The following is a 5,592-nucleotide window of genomic DNA, read 5'->3' as shown; positions in this document are numbered from 1 at the left end:
GGAACCTGAGTCTCTTTCGACCATCAATTTCATTCGTACGGAGGTTCTTCAGTCTTCCCTCAATCATTTCAACCGGTGAATTCTCATTTTGTTCAACATTCTTCATCTCTTTTCTTCTTTGGTGGATTCAATTCAAGTTTTCGGTAGATCATATCCTTTTTCCTCGAAGTGTTTTCCTTGCTCGTTTGCATCTCGCCATTCAATCATTCCGGAGTGTTCAAGACATCTCAGGAGATTCGTCTGTATTCCAATTAATTCGAGGTTGTCACCTCATTCAAATATTTCAATTGTTCCGGTGCTTCACCTATCTGTTCAACATCCCTTTCCAACGGTGTTATCTCTTCAGTGGGCCCTAACCCACAGGTCTTTTCCCAGGATCTTACCTGACTCTTTTAATTTCCTCGGAGTTTTTCTAAATTCTTTTCAAAGTGTGACGTAAGAATGGATTTCAGCAGTCAGATGTCCTTCCAAGATCGATTCAAATCATTTCATTGTTGGCTCAACCTCTTCGCTTTTCACTATTCCGGAGTATCTCAGTAATTTTGGTGGTGTTTTTTTTCCGTCATCAGTTGAAGACCGAAGAAGAGTTTTTTTTTCCTCTAAATCTTGTCCGTTCTCTCGAAGATTCGCGGTTCTAGCTTCTTGTTATCAGTCTCGAATTATTCCATTTGCCAGATATTCTTTCTTATCCATCAGGAGTATGTCAGAAGTTCTTTTCCCATTTCTTTTCACCGGAGGCCATCGTTCCAGAAGAATCCTTCGTCCTCAGATTTCAGCTATCGTTATCCAATTATTCCGGTGCTTCGTTCAAGTGTTCTTTAATCTGCTCATGATCTCTTTGTTCTCTTGCATTTTAATCCCCTCTAGCTTATTTGTTCTTCTAAGTCTTCCTGGTGATTCTTTCTCTTTCATCAGTCATTTTCGAATTCTTATGGTGGCTCATTCAGATAATTTTTTCTTTGTTATCGTATCAATCCATTCCTTCTTTCAATCCTACCGGTGGTTCATGAGGACTTTCTCAAGTTTTGTGCTACCCCTTCTCAATCCTTTTTCAAGAAGAATAAGTAGTATGCAAAAATCCATTGGTGGTCATCGATTTAATTTGATGAAGGATAAGCATATAATAAATCTTATTCTTATTTCATCTCAAGTGAATAATCTTTTCCTTCAGCGTTTGTTCTTGATGAATAAATTCTAGTTCCAAGTGTTTTCATCTTTTCTTTTCCGGAGTTCAATTTCCTCAGCTATTTCGTCGGAACCTCCATCTAAATCATCGCAACGCTCATCTTATTCTTTCATCCTTCATTTTATCTCGTCATCCTTTTGTCAACGGAGTTCTTCATGGTGGTTCTTCATGATTTAATTCATTCTTTCAAGAGTTCATCAAGATTTTGTTGGTGGAGTTCAAGTATCTTTTCTTCTCGCGTCCCGAAGCGCAAATAATTCTTAATTTTCTTCTGAAGTGGAGTTTTGCATTTCTTCGTTCTTCTCAGATATTCAAGCATTTGGTTGTGGCATAATTTCACCTCAAGTTTTGAGATGTTTTTGATAAGTCCACAACAAGCTTATTCTTTCGTTGTTGATTTTCTCAACAACTCCATTCAATCCTTCTAAATTCTTTTCATGGTATACTCTTTCAATTCTTTCCAGAGTTTTGTGTCATGTCTTCATCTATTATCATTCCATCCTCTCAAGTTCATGTTCTATTCATCCAAGTTTCAGTCGGAGTGCTGCTAAAATCATTTCAGTCTTACTCGATTCTTATCTCGTTCTAACCGGAGTGGTTTCATAGTCTATCTGATTCCGTGAGCTTTTTCGATTCTCGTCATTCTTGTCGTTCCTCTCTTATTCTCGAGTGCTCTCGAATCTTTGCTTCTTCTCTTGAGTTCTTTTTTCACCTCATCCCTTTTCCCTTCCGTCTCGGTCCTAAGATCTCGGGACGAGATCTCTTGTTAGTGGAGGAGCGTTGTAACGCCCCGGATTCGTTGCGCCAGGTGTCCGCCAGTTATTCACCATCGTTGCCATGTCATTTGCTTGCGTGTTGCATTTTGTCATGTCATCATGTGCATTGCATTGCATTGCATACATGTTCGTCTCATGCATCCGAGCCTTTTCCCCGTTGTTCGTTTCGCCATCCGGCACTCCTATGTCCTCCGGCGTTCCCCTTTCATCTCTCGTTGGGAGCGGGTGTTAACGTTCTTGGAATGGACCGAGTCTTGTCAAGTGGCCTTGGTATAGCACTGGTAGACCGCCTGTCAAGTTTCGTGCCATTTGGAGTTCGTTTGGTACTCCAACGGTTAACCGGGTAACCGTAAAGCCTCCTTCTCCTTGCAGCCCAACACCCCCTCCAAAGTGGCCCAAAACCCATCCAACTCCCATCCATGCTCTCGGTCGTTCGATCACGATCGTGTGGGCGAAAATTGTGCCTCATTTGGACTCTCCTAGCTCCCTCTACCTATATTTATGCCTCCCCCTCCGAAATTCACGGGCAAACCCTAGAAAATCCCCCCTCTTCGCAGCCGGACACGTCCGGATAGGGGCGGACGCGTCCGCCGCCGCGCCCGAGCCAATCGGAGCCTGCCACGTGGCAGCCGCCGCCGCCCCGCGCCGCCGGCCCGCCCGGGCCCATGGCTGGCCCGCGCAAGCCCGCGACCCCGCCGCCGCTCGGCCCCGCGCCCGAGGCTTCCCGCCGCCTCGCGCCCGCTCGCCGCCGCCACCGCCTCCAGTGACCTCGCCGCCGGCCACCGGAGGGCTGCGCCGCCGCTGCCTCCGCCGGATCTCGGCATCCACGCCGCCTCCACAGGCGCCTCCCGAGCGCCGCCGCGCCCGCAGCTCCGGCCGGCCCGCGCCAAGCTCCTCCGCCGCCCAGTTCCTCCGGCCGGCCCCGCGCCCGGCTCCCTGCCGTCTCTTCCCGCGCCGCCGGTCGCTTCCAGCGCCGTCCCGGCCGCCCCGGCCATCGCCGGACCTCTGCCTCGCCGCCCCTCGACCCTGCGGCCACCGGAGCTCCGCCGCCGCCTCCCGGATGCAGCTCCTCGCCGGCGTCCATCTCCGGCACCGCCCCGACCTCGCCGGAGCTCTCTCCGATCCGGATCCGGTGGCCTGGATCAGATCCACCACCTCGGCCATCCAAACGCCCTCGTCCCCGTCCTGTACTGTGCCGTCCCAGATCCCTCCGTCCCGGGTTGACTTTTTCCCGGAGGTAATTTTCCACTAAGTCCCCGAATCTGCTGTAATTTTCATGCCCTGTTCATTGCATCGTAACTCTGCATCCGAAGCTCTGTTTTGTGCGTGTAATGTGTCAAATTGTTCGTCTCAACGAGTACATCATTTAATTCCATTGATCATGTTCATTTGAGGTCATCTTGATGCCCGAATCATTGTTATAAGAGTGCTTCATGATGTTTTCTGCTGTCTGTTATCAGAACGAGCTCTTTTGTCATTTTTGCCATGATTGATGTGTGCATCCTATGAGGTTGATGTCTACATGTGTTTTGAACTATGCCATGTTTTCTTTACAGAGGTGCTTACCATGTATTTTTGTGATCAATGTGGTGACTAGCACAAGCATGCAAACTAGGCATCGTGATATTGCTGATTTTAGTCCATGTTCTGCTGTTATTTTGATGCCATGTGAACATGATGCTACAGAGAGATCCATGCATATTTTGACATACTTCAGTAAGGATGTTTTGAACATATGGTTATTGTCTATCCATTCATGCCCTTTGTTGCAATTATGGAGTAGTCTAGCATGTCATTTGAGTACTCTACTTTTGCTTCAAAATGTTTCCTGGCAGATTGTTTACGTGTTATTCAATTTGGCCAAGCTTGCTATAGTTTATCCTTGCATGCTATGGACTTGTTCTTGACTTGGTTTGTTTCACAAACATGTCTTCTAGATGATGCTATGCTTATATTGTCATGCAATGACTTGTGGTGAGTGAATCGAGTTTGTTAAGTAGGGTACATGATGTTGCTGTTTTGCTAGGCTGAATCTGTTATTTCGCGATGCTATATAAACATGTTGCTACTAATCATTCTATGCATAATCTGGTGATTTTCTATAAACATGTTTTGATCTACATGTCATTCTCTAACCATACATATCCCTGGTTGCATTTATAGCTTACTGTAGCTTGTTCATATCTTGCTCCAAAGTTGCTTCATAATGTTGCTGTTAGCCTGTTAACATTAAGTTCAGTTGTTTCCATGTGTTTTGCTAGTGTTCCATGCACCCTATGACTTCTCTATTGCCATTCTTAGCTTCACAAACATGTCTTCTTACTGTTGGGTGCCTTGCCATGCCATGTATTGCTCTGTAGTGAGTTGCACAAGCTCACCAACATGCCTTCATAATTCTGTTTCTGCCATGTTTGAATCTGTAATATAACTTGCCATGCTTACGTGGGTGCCATCATATTTTCTGATCCTTTTTGGCTTATGGTCATTAAAAGGTCTTTTGATCTATGCATTTAGTAGTACCATGCCATGCCTTTGTTTGCCATGATAAGTTCCTGTAACATGTTGTTTGATAGCTCTAAACATTGCATCGTGATGTTATTTTCTGCAAAGTCTGAAATTGTTATAACTTGCAATCTTACCATGTGTGTTTGAGCATGTTCTAGTGATTTCTAGAGATAGCTCAGTGTTCATGTTTTGTTATGCTTTACATGTACATCATGCCCATGCCTTTCGTTATTATGTTGAGATGCTGTAGCTTGTTATTTTGGTGCTTGCAATATGCCTAGTTGCTGTTTTGGACAACTTGTCCTTTAAACTTGTATAGTGTGCATGTGTTGAACCGTTGCTCCGTTTTGAGTGTGCTTGTAACGCCCCAGATATACTTTCCATATTTGTATCCAACTCTTGCCGTCTCCGGCGCTAAGTTATATTTATTTCTCGGGTTTGGGTTTTTGTCTCCGTGTGTTGTTTTTCTTTTTCGTGCATCTCTTATCATGTCATCACGTGCATTGCATTTGCATATATGTTCATCTCATGCATTCGAGCATTTTCCCCGTTGTCCGTTTTGCATTCCGGCGCTTCGTTCTCCTCCGGTGGTCATTTATAGTCTTCTTTCGTGTGTGGGGTTTAAACATTTCCGGATTGGACCGAGACTTGCCAAGCGGCCTTGGTTTACTACCGGTAGACCGCCTGTCAAGTTTCGGGTCATTTGGACTTCGTTTGATACTCCAATGGTTAACCGAGGGACCGAAAAGACCTCGTGTGTGTTGCAGCCCAACACCCCCCAAATTTGGCCCAAAACCCACCAAACTCTGCTCCATGGCCTAGAGCGTTCGATCACGATCGTGTGGGCGAAAACCGCACCTCATTTGGACTCTCCTAGCTCCCTCTATGCCTATATATAGACCCCCTCCTCCAAATCCCGAATCCCCTCGTCTCAAACCCTAGTTTAAAAAAAACACAGCTCCCAGCCACCGACGGACATGTCCGCCGCCTGACCGGACACGTCCGCCGGCGCCCCCGACCACTCCGGTGCCGCCACGTGGCAGGACCACATCGCCGCCGCCGTCCCGGCCCGGGAGGCCCAGGAGGGGCCCCCGCGAGCCCGCGCCCCCGCGCCTCTTCCTCCTC

This window comes from Triticum dicoccoides, chromosome 2B (genome assembly GCF_002162155.2).
Source record: "Triticum dicoccoides isolate Atlit2015 ecotype Zavitan chromosome 2B, WEW_v2.0, whole genome shotgun sequence".
NCBI lineage: Eukaryota > Viridiplantae > Streptophyta > Magnoliopsida > Poales > Poaceae > Triticum > Triticum dicoccoides.
Note: the sequence above shows the minus strand (reverse complement) of the source record.